The 15178-nt window shown below is 45.2% G+C and overlaps 19 non-coding genes and 1 pseudogene across 19 annotated transcripts; all 20 read right to left on the bottom strand.

The window, feature by feature from the left end:
- Positions 1–4548: 4548 nt before the first annotated feature.
- On the bottom strand, positions 4549–4667 carry LOC139610837 (5S ribosomal RNA). The gene has a single exon (XR_011686140.1). It is a non-coding gene; the product is annotated as a 5S ribosomal RNA (ribosomal RNA).
- A 272-nt stretch (positions 4668–4939) lies between these two features.
- On the bottom strand, positions 4940–5058 carry LOC139610838 (5S ribosomal RNA). The gene has a single exon (XR_011686141.1). It is a non-coding gene; the product is annotated as a 5S ribosomal RNA (ribosomal RNA).
- Positions 5059–5338: 280 nt separating this feature from the next.
- On the bottom strand, positions 5339–5457 carry LOC139610839 (5S ribosomal RNA). Its single transcript, XR_011686142.1, has one exon. It is a non-coding gene; the product is annotated as a 5S ribosomal RNA (ribosomal RNA).
- Positions 5458–5729: 272 nt separating this feature from the next.
- On the bottom strand, positions 5730–5848 carry LOC139610840 (5S ribosomal RNA). The gene has a single exon (XR_011686143.1). It is a non-coding gene; the product is annotated as a 5S ribosomal RNA (ribosomal RNA).
- A 272-nt stretch (positions 5849–6120) lies between these two features.
- On the bottom strand, positions 6121–6239 carry LOC139610842 (5S ribosomal RNA). The gene has a single exon (XR_011686145.1). It is a non-coding gene; the product is annotated as a 5S ribosomal RNA (ribosomal RNA).
- Positions 6240–6511: 272 nt separating this feature from the next.
- On the bottom strand, positions 6512–6630 carry LOC139610843 (5S ribosomal RNA). The gene has a single exon (XR_011686146.1). It is a non-coding gene; the product is annotated as a 5S ribosomal RNA (ribosomal RNA).
- A 272-nt stretch (positions 6631–6902) lies between these two features.
- On the bottom strand, positions 6903–7021 carry LOC139610844 (5S ribosomal RNA). The gene has a single exon (XR_011686147.1). It is a non-coding gene; the product is annotated as a 5S ribosomal RNA (ribosomal RNA).
- A 272-nt stretch (positions 7022–7293) lies between these two features.
- On the bottom strand, positions 7294–7412 carry LOC139610845 (5S ribosomal RNA). Its single transcript, XR_011686148.1, has one exon. It is a non-coding gene; the product is annotated as a 5S ribosomal RNA (ribosomal RNA).
- A 272-nt stretch (positions 7413–7684) lies between these two features.
- On the bottom strand, positions 7685–7803 carry LOC139610064 (5S ribosomal RNA). The gene has a single exon (XR_011685513.1). It is a non-coding gene; the product is annotated as a 5S ribosomal RNA (ribosomal RNA).
- A 280-nt stretch (positions 7804–8083) lies between these two features.
- LOC139609994 (5S ribosomal RNA) lies at positions 8084–8202 on the bottom strand. The gene has a single exon (XR_011685447.1). It is a non-coding gene; the product is annotated as a 5S ribosomal RNA (ribosomal RNA).
- Positions 8203–8474: 272 nt separating this feature from the next.
- LOC139610246 (5S ribosomal RNA) lies at positions 8475–8593 on the bottom strand. Its single transcript, XR_011685691.1, has one exon. It is a non-coding gene; the product is annotated as a 5S ribosomal RNA (ribosomal RNA).
- Positions 8594–8873: 280 nt separating this feature from the next.
- Positions 8874–8992, bottom strand: LOC139610846 (5S ribosomal RNA). The gene has a single exon (XR_011686149.1). It is a non-coding gene; the product is annotated as a 5S ribosomal RNA (ribosomal RNA).
- Positions 8993–9264: 272 nt separating this feature from the next.
- On the bottom strand, positions 9265–9383 carry LOC139610848 (5S ribosomal RNA). Its single transcript, XR_011686150.1, has one exon. It is a non-coding gene; the product is annotated as a 5S ribosomal RNA (ribosomal RNA).
- A 272-nt stretch (positions 9384–9655) lies between these two features.
- LOC139610406 (5S ribosomal RNA) lies at positions 9656–9764 on the bottom strand (annotated as a pseudogene).
- A 272-nt stretch (positions 9765–10036) lies between these two features.
- LOC139610849 (5S ribosomal RNA) lies at positions 10037–10155 on the bottom strand. Its single transcript, XR_011686151.1, has one exon. It is a non-coding gene; the product is annotated as a 5S ribosomal RNA (ribosomal RNA).
- A 280-nt stretch (positions 10156–10435) lies between these two features.
- On the bottom strand, positions 10436–10554 carry LOC139610850 (5S ribosomal RNA). The gene has a single exon (XR_011686152.1). It is a non-coding gene; the product is annotated as a 5S ribosomal RNA (ribosomal RNA).
- Positions 10555–10834: 280 nt separating this feature from the next.
- Positions 10835–10953, bottom strand: LOC139610851 (5S ribosomal RNA). The gene has a single exon (XR_011686153.1). It is a non-coding gene; the product is annotated as a 5S ribosomal RNA (ribosomal RNA).
- Positions 10954–11225: 272 nt separating this feature from the next.
- LOC139610852 (5S ribosomal RNA) lies at positions 11226–11344 on the bottom strand. Its single transcript, XR_011686154.1, has one exon. It is a non-coding gene; the product is annotated as a 5S ribosomal RNA (ribosomal RNA).
- Positions 11345–11616: 272 nt separating this feature from the next.
- Positions 11617–11735, bottom strand: LOC139610597 (5S ribosomal RNA). The gene has a single exon (XR_011685904.1). It is a non-coding gene; the product is annotated as a 5S ribosomal RNA (ribosomal RNA).
- Positions 11736–12007: 272 nt separating this feature from the next.
- LOC139610854 (5S ribosomal RNA) lies at positions 12008–12126 on the bottom strand. Its single transcript, XR_011686156.1, has one exon. It is a non-coding gene; the product is annotated as a 5S ribosomal RNA (ribosomal RNA).
- Between the last annotated feature and the right edge of the window lie 3052 nt (positions 12127–15178).

The following is a 15178-nucleotide window of genomic DNA, read 5'->3' on the forward strand; positions in this document are numbered from 1 at the left end:
GGTAGAATTTGGCAGAGGTTGTGTCTGCCACAGTGACCTAAGGAGGTTATTGTTTTTTGCAGGTAATCTTGCCATGGATGATTTTTAGAATTTTGCAAGGCTTTTTTGATTGTTTGAATTCTGAAGACATGTTTCTTTGTTGCAATATCAATTAGTTTTAGACCTCCTTCTTTATAGTCATTGATTATTGTCCTGTGTGCTATTAGATTTCTTTTGCTTCTCCAGAGAAACGTGGAGATGCTGTTATTTATGCTGGTTTGGATGTGTCCGGGTATGTCGTAGACTGCCAGTATGTGGTTTAGCTGTGAGAGCACAAGGGAGTTGGCTACGACCACCTTGCCTCTCAGTGTGAGCCCCCTCATCCTCCACAGTGCCAGCGTGCTGCTTATTTTTCCCAGCGCCTCCCTCCACGTTTTGTCTCTGGCTTTGTCCTGGTTTTTCCCCAGGTGCACTCCCAGGACCTTGACACTCTCTCCTGCCTCCCTGAACTGCCATCTGCCTGGTGACCGCACCACCTCGCCACAGTACATGATTTCTGATTTGTTAAAGTTGACTTTTGCCCCTGATGCTTTGCTGTATGTTTCAATATGAACTAAAACCTTGTCTATGCTGTCCTCATCCTGTGTCATTATGTTAGTATCATCCGCAAACTGTGCTATTTTGTGTTCTTTCCCTGCTGGTGATGTTATACCTTTAATTTGCTTGTCCTTCCTGATTAACATTCCGAGGGGTTCGGCCACCAGGCTGTATAACAGGGAGGAGAGGGGACAGCCTTGCCTTATTGATCTTTGAATCCGAAAAGTGTCTGATAATTGCCCATTGCATTTGACTTTACTGTTTGCATTGCTGTATAGTAATTGTATCCAATTTGTGAAGTTATTGCCGAAACCAAATTTTGCCAGTACTGCCCAGAGGAAATTGTGTTCGACTCTGTCAAATGCTTTGTTGAAGTCCACACCCAGATAGATTCCACCCTGTTTTGTCATGTGATTTATTGTTTCTTTAACTGACAGAATTGTGTCTGTGATGTCTCGCCCCGGAATGCCGTAAGCTTGAGACCAGTTGATGATGGAAGAAATGACTGATTTTAACCTGTTTGCCAATATCTTGGTGAGAATTTTGTAATCTGTGTTTAATAAACTGATTGGTCTGTAATTCTCCAGCAAGGCTTTGTCCCCTCTGTTCTTGTATACAACAGTTATCAGTCCAAGTGTCAAGGTCCTGGGAGTTCGACCTCCATTTTGCATATGGTTATACATTGTGAGTAGGATCGGAGCCAACCTGAGTTTAAAAGCTTGATAAAACTCAGCTGACAGCCCATCTGTGCCTGGACTTTTGTTCTTCCCCAGTTCTCCTATTGCCATCTCCACCTCCTGTAAGGTAAGTGGAGCATCACACCACTCTCTGTCCTCTTTAGACAATTTACTTTCAATACTCTCCATAGCTCCCTCCATACTTTCTGGTTTTATGTTACAACTTGTGAATAACTGTTTATAATATGTTTGTACTGTTTCTAAAAGATTTACTGCATCTGTTATTATTTCACCTTTCTCATTTTTCAATTCTTTTATGAATGTTTTGCTTTGCTTCCTTTTTTCTAGACCCAAGAAATAGGCAGTACATTTTTCTCCTTCTGTGATATGCTTCGCCTTGCTCCTGATTATTGCTCCCTTGCACCTTTTCATTTCCAAGTGATCTAATTGAGATTTTAAGCATATATATTTACTGACATCATAATTTGGTTCTTCTTCAATCTTCTCTAATTCTCTCCTTACCTGTTCTCTGATTTCTTCCTCTTCTCTGTTTTCTATCCATCTCTTTTGTTTGCAATAATTAATACATGCTTTTTTGATTCTTAACTTAGCTCCTTCCCACCACTCTATCACATCTTCTGTGTTCAATATTTCTTCAGTCATTGCTTCTAACAGATTATTCATTTTTCTTCTAAATTTCTCATCTTCAATGCAACTATTGTTTAAGCACCACAAGCCTCCATTTCTAAACTCTCCTGTTTTCCCCATTCTTATTTCTAGCAGAGAGTGGTCACTCCAGCTGTTGGGTATGTATCTTGCACTTTTTAACTGAGACACCACTGCTGGAGTGCCTAAGCATAGATCAATTCTTGACTGCTTCAACTTCCCTTCAACTACTTGTCTCCTTGAGAACTCTCTTTTGTTTGGCTGTAACACTCTCCATATCTCTGTCAGGTTATTATCATTCATGGTTTCATACAGTATTTTCCTGCTGGCATCCTCCTTAAATACATTATTTGCTGAGATATCCATTTTGTTTAAAACAACATTGAAGTCCCCTATTATCACACAATTCGTTTTACACCATTTTGTTATTTGTTTGAAAAATATTTTCCTGTTTTTTTCCTCATTTGAAGCATATACATTTATAATCCTTTGTTTTTCCCCCCCTCTTTCCACATCTATTACAATCATCCTGCCTTCAGCGTCTTTATGCACACAGTCCGTTTTTTCAAAGCTGTTTTCTTTGCATAAGATGGCCACTCCTCTCGCTAAATCTGTCCCATTAGCATACATGACCGACCCTCTCCACAGCGCTTTAACAAAACTGATGGCGCTTTCATCCCATCTTGTCTCTTGTAAACATAAGATATCACATTTGACAGACCCAAGAATGCATTCAATTTTCCCTCTGCTGCGGAGCCCACGGGCATTGAGCGAGAGAATAACTGTCATGGAGAGGGTGAGCTGCAAAAATGAGAGATTTGCTATCATATCTGATTTTTTGCCTTACTTTTTTTGCTTTTTTTCGCCTGCCTCTCTGTATTTTGCCTTTTTCTGATTTGCGTGATCTGTGTGAGGTCCATGTCGGATTCCGAGTCAGCCATTTGGGGAGCTGCTGGCGGTGCGCTCTTCGCCGAGCGCGGAGCGCAGAGCGGAGCGCTTTGCGGAGCGTCCGTTTCAGCCTGAGAGGCGGCGGTTAATAGTGATTTTTCCAGAGCAGGGAGATCGGCGGGTCCGAGAGCTTTTCCCAGTCCCGTCCCCGCCTCAGTGTGCTCTCTTTGGCCGCAGGGCAGACTCATACTAGCGCTCTCGATGTCAGAATCACACCACTGCGCGCTCACCAAGCTCTCGTCTGCCTGCGGCTCTGCGCTGGGACTCCTCGTCTCACCAGCTCCCGCCGCCTCACTGAAACACTCCATCTCCGCCTCCTCAGCTTCGCACTCACTCCCCTCCTGACCTGACTCAGACCCTTCACGGACCTCCTCTGATTCACTGTTCCTACAGACACAGTTTTCCATATTGTTGTGGCATAGCTCACACCTCTCCTCGACTTTTACGCATTCTCTCGCGTAATGCCCCTGGACTCCGCATTTATGACAGGTGAATTCCGGGCATTCTCTGAGGATGTGCCCTGGCTGAATACAAATTCTACACACCTTAACCTGCCTGTCATGAATCACCCTGAAGTATTCCGGCCCCGTGGCCGTTTGAAACCGAGCCGAATAAGGAAGAGACTGTACCGTTTCATTAAACTTTACTTTCACGTACCTGGTCCCGTCTGCGATTCTCGTTCCCGGCCACATTCTTCTCTTAATCTGTGATGTGGCCGACACTCCCCAGCCATGTAGTTTCTGCAGTATTTCCTCGTCCGTAATGTACGCCGGCAGCCCCAGGAATGACACCACCAGCTCGTCATTTGTCAGCTCCTTCCCCAGCACACTCGTTGCTCCGATCCTGAAGCCGTCCAGCAGCCTTTGTTTCCCAGACGTGTTCGTCATCGTGATCTCGTATCTCTTGTTACCAATGCATCTGCATGCAATTAGTCCCCCGCACAGCTCTCTCACACACTTCATTAGCTCCATCGTTGTTACATTGTCATCTCCGTTTAGCTCAATCTGGATCGTTAAATCTTTTTCATAAGCCGTTTTCGTTCCTGCTGTCTGTGTTTTCGCCGTTACCGTTTCGTTTAGTCCGTTTTCCTTTCTCAAAGTGTTTGTAAACTGTCCATTAGTCCTGGCCGCCATTTTGTCCATCCGTAGTTTAAACCCACAAACGGGTTCAAAAAAAAAGAGGGAAAAGAAAAAGCTGTAATCCCCCCAAACAGCGTTAAAGCTGTTGGGGGAATGAAAACACACAAAAACCACAGTCGCTCAAACACTAAAACACGCTCATTCACACAAATAATAACTCGAAAAAAAACACTCGCTCGCTCGCTCGCTCTCTCTCGCTCACTTCCTATCTCTCAACTGCCGTGCAACCTGTCATGCGTGATGCGTGCTCAGGGTGGTATGGCCGTAAGCCGCAGAGCAAGTGACAACTACCCCCTTTATACATGATGATCCACACCATCACAGACATGGCTGTGTATGTCAAGCGCGGGTGTCTTTGCTCGACTTTCTTTCTTTCTTTCTTTCTCTCAACTTGTCAACTGTGTAATGTGATAATATGAAAGTGTGGTTTGTGCACTGTGAGCTGAACTGTCTGCACAGTGATTGACAGTTGAGCAGTGGCACAGTCAGTGCTGTTTACTGAAGCAGCAGCGTCCTCTGTTGTTTGCACAGAAAAGTGAAAAAGCTTACAGCACCTGGTATTCCCAGGCGGTCTCCCATCCAAGTACTAACCAGGCCCGACCCTGCTTAGCTTCCGAGATCGGACGAGATCGGGCGTGCTCAGGGTGGTATGGCCGTAAGCCGCAGAGCAAGTGACAACTACCCCCTTTATACATGATGATCCACACCATCACAGACATGGCTGTGTATGTCAAGCGCGGGTGTCTTTGCTCGACTTTCTTTCTTTCTTTCTTTCTCTCAACTTGTCAACTGTGTAATGTGATAATATGAAAGTGTGGTTTGTGCACTGTGAGCTGAACTGTCTGCACAGTGATTGACAGTTGAGCAGTGGCACAGTCAGTGCTGTTTACTGAAGCAGCAGCGTCCTCTGTTGTTTGCACAGAAAAGTGAAAAAGCTTACAGCACCTGGTATTCCCAGGCGGTCTCCCATCCAAGTACTAACCAGGCCCGACCCTGCTTAGCTTCCGAGATCGGACGAGATCGGGCGTGCTCAGGGTGGTATGGCCGTAAGCCGCAGAGCAAGTGACAACTACCCCCTTTATACATGATGATCCACACCATCACAGACATGGCTGTGTATGTCAAGCGCGGGTGTCTTTGCTCGACTTTCTTTCTTTCTTTCTTTCTCTCAACTTGTCAACTTGTCAACTGTGTAATGTGAAAATATGAAAGTGTGGTTTGTGCACTGTGAGCTGAACTGTCTGCACAGTGATTGACAGTTGAGCAGTGGCACAGTCAGTGCTGTTTACTGAAGCAGCAGCGTCCTCTGTTGTTTGCACAGAAAAGTGAAAAAGCTTACAGCACCTGGTATTCCCAGGCGGTCTCCCATCCAAGTACTAACCAGGCCCGACCCTGCTTAGCTTCCGAGATCGGACGAGATCGGGCGTGCTCAGGGTGGTATGGCCGTAAGCCGCAGAGCAAGTGACAACTACCCCCTTTATACATGATGATCCACACCATCACAGACATGGCTGTGTATGTCAAGCGCGGGTGTCTTTGCTCGACTTTCTTTCTTTCTTTCTTTCTCTCAACTTGTCAACTGTGTAATGTGATAATATGAAAGTGTGGTTTGTGCACTGTGAGCTGAACTGTCTGCACAGTGATTGACAGTTGAGCAGTGGCACAGTCAGTGCTGTTTACTGAAGCAGCAGCGTCCTCTGTTGTTTGCACAGAAAAGTGAAAAAGCTTACAGCACCTGGTATTCCCAGGCGGTCTCCCATCCAAGTACTAACCAGGCCCGACCCTGCTTAGCTTCCGAGATCGGACGAGATCGGGCGTGCTCAGGGTGGTATGGCCGTAAGCCGCAGAGCAAGTGACAACTACCCCCTTTATACATGATGATCCACACCATCACAGACATGGCTGTGTATGTCAAGCGCGGGTGTCTTTGCTCGACTTTCTTTCTTTCTTTCTTTCTCTCAACTTGTCAACTGTGTAATGTGATAATATGAAAGTGTGGTTTGTGCACTGTGAGCTGAACTGTCTGCACAGTGATTGACAGTTGAGCAGTGGCACAGTCAGTGCTGTTTACTGAAGCAGCAGCGTCCTCTGTTGTTTGCACAGAAAAGTGAAAAAGCTTACAGCACCTGGTATTCCCAGGCGGTCTCCCATCCAAGTACTAACCAGGCCCGACCCTGCTTAGCTTCCGAGATCGGACGAGATCGGGCGTGCTCAGGGTGGTATGGCCGTAAGCCGCAGAGCAAGTGACAACTACCCCCTTTATACATGATGATCCACACCATCACAGACATGGCTGTGTATGTCAAGCGCGGGTGTCTTTGCTCGACTTTCTTTCTTTCTTTCTTTCTCTCAACTTGTCAACTGTGTAATGTGATAATATGAAAGTGTGGTTTGTGCACTGTGAGCTGAACTGTCTGCACAGTGATTGACAGTTGAGCAGTGGCACAGTCAGTGCTGTTTACTGAAGCAGCAGCGTCCTCTGTTGTTTGCACAGAAAAGTGAAAAAGCTTACAGCACCTGGTATTCCCAGGCGGTCTCCCATCCAAGTACTAACCAGGCCCGACCCTGCTTAGCTTCCGAGATCGGACGAGATCGGGCGTGCTCAGGGTGGTATGGCCGTAAGCCGCAGAGAAAGTGACAACTACCCCCTTTATACATGATGATCCACACCATCACAGACATGGCTGTGTATGTCAAGCGCGGGTGTCTTTGCTCGACTTTCTTTCTTTCTTTCTTTCTCTCAACTTGTCAACTGTGTAATGTGATAATATGAAAGTGTGGTTTGTGCACTGTGAGCTGAACTGTCTGCACAGTGATTGACAGTTGAGCAGTGGCACAGTCAGTGCTGTTTACTGAAGCAGCAGCGTCCTCTGTTGTTTGCACAGAAAAGTGAAAAAGCTTACAGCACCTGGTATTCCCAGGCGGTCTCCCATCCAAGTACTAACCAGGCCCGACCCTGCTTAGCTTCCGAGATCGGACGAGATCGGGCGTGCTCAGGGTGGTATGGCCGTAAGCCGCAGAGCAAGTGACAACTACCCCCTTTATACATGATGATCCACACCATCACAGACATGGCTGTGTATGTCAAGCGCGGGTGTCTTTGCTCGACTTTCTTTCTTTCTTTCTTTCTCTCAACTTGTCAACTGTGTAATGTTATAATATGAAAGTGTGGTTTGTGCACTGTGAGCTGAACTGTCTGCACAGTGACTGCCAGTTGAGCAGTGGCACAGTCAGTGCTGTTTACTGAAGCAGCAGCGTCCTCTGTTGTTTGCACAGAAAAGTGAAAAAGCTTACAGCACCTGGTATTCCCAGGCGGTCTCCCATCCAAGTACTAACCAGGCCCGACCCTGCTTAGCTTCCGAGATCGGACGAGATCGGGCGTGCTCAGGGTGGTATGGCCGTAAGCCGGAGAGCAAGTGACAACTACCCCCTTTATACATGATGATCCACACCATCACAGACATGGCTGTGTATGTCAAGCGCGGGTGTCTTTGCTTGACTTTCTTTCTTTCTTTCTTTCTCTCAACTTGTCAACTGTGTAATGTGATAATATGAAAGTGTGGTTTGTGCACTGTGAGCTGAACTGTCTGCACAGTGATTGACAGTTGAGCAGTGGCACAGTCAGTGCTGTTTACTGAAGCAGCAGCGTCCTCTGTTGTTTGCACAGAAAAGTGAAAAAGCTTACAGCACCTGGTATTCCCAGGCGGTCTCCCATCCAAGTACTAACCAGGCCCGACCCTGCTTAGCTTCCGAGATCGGACGAGATCGGGCGTGCTCAGAGTGGTATGGCCGTAAGCCGCAGAGCAAGTCACAACTACCCCCTTTATACATGATGATCCACACCATCACAGACATGGCTGTGTATGTCAAGCGCGGGTGTCTTTGCTTGACTTTCTTTCTTTCTTTCTTTCTCTCAACTTGTCAACTTGTCAACTGTGTAATGTGATAATATGAAAGTGTGGTTTGTGCACTGTGAGCTGAACTGTCTGCACAGTGATTGACAGTTGAGCAGTGGCACAGTCAGTGCTGTTTACTGAAGCAGCAGCGTCCTCTGTTGTTTGCACAGAAAAGTGAAAAAGCTTACAGCACCTGGTATTCCCAGGCGGTCTCCCACCCAAGTACTAACCAGGCCCGACCCTGCTTAGCTTCCGAGATCGGACGAGATCGGGCGTGCTCAGGGTGGTATGGCCGTAAGCCGCAGAGCAAGTGACAACTACCCCCTTTATACATGATGATCCACACCATCACAGACATGGCTGTGTATGTCAAGCGCGGGTGTCTTTGCTCGACTTTCTTTCTTTCTTTCTTTCTCTCAACTTGTCAACTGTGTAATGTGATAATATGAAAGTGTGGTTTGTGCACTGTGAGCTGAACTGTCTGCACAGTGATTGACAGTTGAGCAGTGGCACAGTCAGTGCTGTTTACTGAAGCAGCAGCGTCCTCTGTTGTTTGCACAGAAAAGTGAAAAAGCTTACAGCACCTGGTATTCCCAGGCGGTCTCCCATTCAAGTACTAACCAGGCCCGACCCTGCGTAGCTTCCGAGATCGGACGAGATCGGGCGTGCTCAGGGTGGTATGGCCGTAAGCCGCAGAGCAAGTGACAACTACCCCCTTTATACATGATGATCCACACCATCACAGACATGACTGTGTATGTCAAGCGCGGGTGTCTTTGCTCGACTTTCTTTCTTTCTTTCTTTCTCTCAACTTGTCAACTTGTCAACTGTGTAATGTGAAAATATGAAAGTGTGGTTTGTGCACTGTGAGCTGAACTGTCTGCACAGTGATTGACAGTTGAGCAGTGGCACAGTCAGTGCTGTTTACTGAAGCAGCAGCGTCCTCTGTTGTTTGCACAGAAAAGTGAAAAAGCTTACAGCACCTGGTATTCCCAGGCGGTCTCCCATCCAAGTACTAACCAGGCCCGACCCTGCTTAGCTTCCGAGATCGGACGAGATCGGGCGTGCTCAGGGTGGTATGGCCGTAAGCCGCAGAGCAAGTGACAACTACCCCCTTTATACATGATGATCCACACCATCACAGACATGGCTGTGTATGTCAAGCGCGGGTGTCTTTGCTTGACTTTCTTTCTTTCTTTCTTTCTCTCAACTTGTCAACTGTGTAATGTGATAATATGAAAGTGTGGTTTGTGCACTGTGAGCTGAACTGTCTGCACAGTGATTGACAGTTGAGCAGTGGCACAGTCAGTGCTGTTTACTGAAGCAGCAGCGTCCTCTGTTGTTTGCACAGAAAAGTGAAAAAGCTTACAGCACCTGGTATTCCCAGGCGGTCTCCCATCCAAGTACTAACCAGGCCCGACCCTGCTTAGCTTCCGAGATCGGACGAGATCGGGCGTGCTCAGGGTGGTATGGCCGTAAGCCGGAGAGCAAGTGACAACTACCCCCTTTATACATGATGATCCACACCATCACAGACATGGCTGTGTATGTCAAGCGCGGGTGTCTTTGCTTGACTTTCTTTCTTTCTTTCTTTCTCTCAACTTGTCAACTGTGTAATGTGATAATATGAAAGTGTGGTTTGTGCACTGTGAGCTGAACTGTCTGCACAGTGATTGACAGTTGAGCAGTGGCACAGTCAGTGCTGTTTACTGAAGCAGCAGCGTCCTCTGTTGTTTGCACAGAAAAGTGAAAAAGCTTACAGCACCTGGTATTCCCAGGCGGTCTCCCATCCAAGTACTAACCAGGCCCGACCCTGCTTAGCTTCCGAGAACGGGCGTGCTCAGGGTGGTATGGCCGTAAGCCGCAGAGCAAGTGACAACTACCCCCTTTATACATGATGATCCACACCATCACAGACATGGCTGTGTATGTCAAGCGCGGGTGTCTTTGCTCGACTTTCTTTCTTTCTTTCTTTCTCTCAACTTGTCAACTGTGTAATGTGATAATATGAAAGTGTGGTTTGTGCACTGTGAGCTGAACTGTCTGCACAGTGATTGACAGTTGAGCAGTGGCACAGTCAGTGCTGTTTACTGAAGCAGCAGCGTCCTCTGTTGTTTGCACAGAAAAGTGAAAAAGCTTACAGCACCTGGTATTCCCAGGCGGTCTCCCATCCAAGTACTAACCAGGCCCGACCCTGCTTAGCTTCCGAGATCGGACGAGATCGGGCGTGCTCAGGGTGGTATGGCCGTAAGCCGCAGAGCAAGTGACAACTACCCCCTTTATACATGATGATCCACACCATCACAGACATGGCTGTGTATGTCAAGCGCGGGTGTCTTTGCTCGACTTTCTTTCTTTCTTTCTTTCTCTCAACTTGTCAACTTGTCAACTGTGTAATGTGAAAATATGAAAGTGTGGTTTGTGCACTGTGAGCTGAACTGTCTGCACAGTGATTGACAGTTGAGCAGTGGCACAGTCAGTGCTGTTTACTGAAGCAGCAGCGTCCTCTGTTGTTTGCACAGAAAAGTGAAAAAGCTTACAGCACCTGGTATTCCCAGGCGGTCTCCCATCCAAGTACTAACCAGGCCCGACCCTGCTTAGCTTCCGAGATCGGACGAGATCGGGCGTGCTCAGGGTGGTATGGCCGTAAGCCGCAGAGCAAGTGACAACTACCCCCTTTATACATGATGATCCACACCATCACAGACATGGCTGTGTATGTCAAGCGCGGGTGTCTTTGCTCGACTTTCTTTCTTTCTTTCTTTCTCTCAACTTGTCAACTTGTCAACTGTGTAATGTGAAAATATGAAAGTGTGGTTTGTGCACTGTGAGCTGAACTGTCTGCACAGTGATTGACAGTTGAGCAGTGGCACAGTCAGTGCTGTTTACTGAAGCAGCAGCGTCCTCTGTTGTTTGCACAGAAAAGTGAAAAAGCTTACAGCACCTGGTATTCCCAGGCGGTCTCCCATCCAAGTACTAACCAGGCCCGACCCTGCTTAGCTTCCGAGATCGGACGAGATCGGGCGTGCTCAGGGTGGTATGGCCGTAAGCCGCAGAGCAAGTGACAACTACCCCCTTTATACATGATGATCCACACCATCACAGACATGGCTGTGTATGTCAAGCGCGGGTGTCTTTGCTCGACTTTCTTTCTTTCTTTCTTTCTCTCAACTTGTCAACTGTGTAATGTGATAATATGAAAGTGTGGTTTGTGCACTGTGAGCTGAACTGTCTGCACAGTGATTGACAGTTGAGCAGTGGCACAGTCAGTGCTGTTTACTGAAGCAGCAGCGTCCTCTGTTGTTTGCACAGAAAAGTGAAAAAGCTTACAGCACCTGGTATTCCCAGGCGGTCTCCCATCCAAGTACTAACCAGGCCCGACCCTGCTTAGCTTCCGAGATCGGACGAGATCGGGCGTGCTCAGGGTGGTATGGCCGTAAGCCGCAGAGCAAGTGACAACTACCCCCTTTATACATGATGATCCACACCATCACAGACATGGCTGTGTATGTCAAGCGCGGGTGTCTTTGCTCGACTTTCTTTCTTTCTTTCTTTCTCTCAACTTGTCAACTGTGTAATGTGATAATATGAAAGTGTGGTTTGTGCACTGTGAGCTGAACTGTCTGCACAGTGATTGACAGTTGAGCAGTGGCACAGTCAGTGCTGTTTACTGAAGCAGCAGCGTCCTCTGTTGTTTGCACAGAAAAGTGAAAAAGCTTACAGCACCTGGTATTCCCAGGCGGTCTCCCATCCAAGTACTAACCAGGCCCAACCCTGCTTAGCTTCCGAGATCGGACGAGATCGGGCGTGCTCAGGGTGGTATGGCCGTAAGCCGCAGAGCAAGTGACAACTACCCCCTTTATACATGATGATCCACACCATCACAGACATGGCTGTGTATGTCAAGCGCGGGTGTCTTTGCTCGACTTTCTTTCTTTCTTTCTTTCTCTCAACTTGTCAACTGTGTAATGTGATAATATGAAAGTGTGGTTTGTGCACTGTGAGCTGAACTGTCTGCACAGTGATTGACAGTTGAGCAGTGGCACAGTCAGTGCTGTTTACTGAAGCAGCAGCGTCCTCTGTTGTTTGCACAGAAAAGTGAAAAAGCTTACAGCACCTGGTATTCCCAGGCGGTCTCCCATCCAAGTACTAACCAGGCCCGACCCTGCTTAGCTTCCGAGATCGGACGAGATCGGGCGTGCTCAGGGTGGTATGGCCGTAAGCCGCAGAGCAAGTGACAACTACCCCCTTTATACATGATGATCCACACCATCACAGACATGGCTGTGTATGTCAAGCGCGGGTGTCTTTGCTCGACTTTCTTTCTTTCTTTCTTTCTCTCAACTTGTCAACTGTGTAATGTGATAATATGAAAGTGTGGTTTGTGCACTGTGAGCTGAACTGTCTGCACAGTGATTGACAGTTGAGCAGTGGCACAGTCAGTGCTGTTTACTGAAGCAGCAGCGTCCTCTGTTGTTTGCACAGAAAAGTGAAAAAGCTTACAGCACCTGGTATTCCCAGGCGGTCTCCCATCCAAGTACTAACCAGGCCCGACCCTGCTTAGCTTCCGAGATCGGACGAGATCGGGCGTGCTTTTTTTTTTTTTTTTTTCTTTTATTATGAAAATATACAAAGCTTTTCAGAACACAATATTTACATATACATACACATTAACAACAAAACAAAGCACAAAGGATAAAAATCATAAATTAATATGAAATCTACCTCCATCATCAATAGAAATAAGGCTACTGCCTTGCACAAAAAACTCCTCAAACAAACTCCTACTCAAAAAGTTCCATCGCAAAGCAACATCTTTCCTTAATACCGATACAAACAAAGCTAACACTTCTATCCTCTTCCCTTCAAAATGTACTAAATTTCTCCTTAGCCATACTGCATATCTAGCATGACTTAATACAAAATTAAACAAATTAACATTCACAGTTTTTGATGTTTTACTTGAACCAAAAAAGAAAACTTTCTTCCAATCATTCGCTATCAGATCTAATTTCCAATTGTTTTTGATCAGGGTTATTAGTTTCAATTGAAAGTTCTTTAATTCCTTGCATTCAAAAAACAAATGCATCAGTGTTTCAGGATCTGATTTACAAACATCACAAAACCGATCTACATTTTTATTAATTTGGTGAATGACCACATTCGTGTATATTCTGTTATGTCTGAGTTTGAAGTCCAAATTTTCACAGTCTATGCTATTGTACTTGACATGTAAATTTTTCCAAATTTCTTTCACATTCAGATCCTGAAATACCTTCAACCAAACATTTTCTGATGCTGGGGTCTTGATTTCTTTCATCAGCATCAACGTGTACAACATCTTCACTTTTATTTTATTAAAGAGCATTTTCCCATCAATCTGATCAATGTACAGATCTGGTAGCTCACTCTTTCCTACCTGAACTGTTTCCCTCTCTATTGTTTTAATCCATATATCCGGTAAGCTTCCTTTTATGCACTTAATCACATTATCCACCTTAGTTCTACCTACCTCCTCGTCTATCTCCACAACACTGTCAAAAATGGCTCTATTTGGCAAGAAGCCAGGCACATACTCATAAGCAAAATCTCTCACTTGTTTTAATCCTGCTTGTATGAAAACTTTGTCATACAAAACATTCCCACTGTTTTTTATTTGTGGATTCATAAATACTGGCTGATCTAATATTTGATTTATTGTTTTGCAGTCATATTTCAGGTGCTCAATGAAATCTGCCCAAGCTAGAAATACCTCTTGATAAAACACAGGAAGATTTTCCAACATATTCTTTCTGAATCTCATAAAGATCCCACTGTCCCCACATCCTCCACTTTTACACAGAAAATCCTTAAAGAACCCTTTCCAACCATACTCCTCCTTACCATATAGATATTTTTTAACCACCTTTATTCTCAATGCTTTTCGTTTAACATCTAAGTCCATCAGTTTTAGCCCTCCCTCTCCATACCCTGCTATTAATGTCTTCATAGATATTTTAACTCCTTTTCCTCTCCACAGAAACTTACTTATTACAGCTCTCACCTCATTCAAAACCCACTCAGGGAGATCTAGAGCTCCCATCACATAATTAAATTTTGATAGAAGCAATGAGTTAATGACTACAACCTTACCTTTTAATCGCAGCCCTCTCATAGACCACAAATTTAATAATTGTTTAACTTTATTCAATATACCAGTCCATGTGGCATCTCTCGCTTCCTTACTCTGTACTCCTATGTTCACACCCAATATTTTAATGAAGTCTCTCGTTATCTTTAAAGGAATTTCACACTCTTCTGGATTTGTATGCCCTACACACATAATTTCTGATTTTTCTATGTTTACTTTTGCTCCTGATGCTCTCCCATATGTTTCAACATGTTTCATTATTCCTTTTACACTTTCTATGGTTCTGACAGTAAAGGTTGTATCGTCAGCAAATTGATGAATTAGACTATTTGTGCTATATGGTATTTGAATGCTTTGTAAAGAAATGTCTTTTTTACATAGTGTTGCCAATGGTTCTGCTGCTAAAGAATAGAGCAAGGCTGAAAGAGGACAGCCTTGTCTGACTGACCGTTGTACTGGGAAAACATCAGTGAGCATACCATTTATTTTCACACAACTTTTAGCATTTGCATATAGCAACATTATCCAATTAACAAACCTATCCCCAAAACCAAATTTGCCCAAAACCTGTTCTAAATACCCATGTTCAACCCTATCAAAAGCTTTATTTAAGTCTAAATTCAGGACTAGACCACCCTCACCATCATTATTCATACTATTGACTACATCTCTAATTGTACATATGACATCAGTGATGTCCCTACCTGGTATACTATAAGCTTGTGTTGGTGCTATTATTTCTCCTACCACGTCCCTCAATCTATTGGCTAAAGCTTTTGTTAAAATCTTGTAGTCCGAGTTCAACAGACTTAAAGGCCTGTAATTTTCTAATTTAAACGGACTCCCTCTTTTTTTAAACAAGATAGTAATAACCCCTGTTGCCATTGACTCTGGAACCGTTTTCCTTTCCTCCATACACTTATACACTTTCAACAGTATTGGCACCAATATATCAGAAAAAACCTTATAAAATTCATGTGTCAGGCCATCTGAACCTGGACTCTTGCTGGATTTCATTTGCTCTATAGCTATTTTAATTTCATCAATTGTCAAATCATCGTCACACATTTGTTTACTTTCATCTGATATTCTGGCATCAACAGTATCTAATATCTCATCCACACATTCCTGCACTATACCTTCCTT

The sequence above is a fragment of the Trachinotus anak genome, unplaced genomic scaffold (assembly GCF_046630095.1).
Source record: "Trachinotus anak isolate AG129_WGS33_773 ecotype Australia unplaced genomic scaffold, CSIRO_AGI_Tana_v1 ptg000026l, whole genome shotgun sequence".
In the NCBI taxonomy this organism is placed as follows: domain Eukaryota; kingdom Metazoa; phylum Chordata; class Actinopteri; order Carangiformes; family Carangidae; genus Trachinotus; species Trachinotus anak.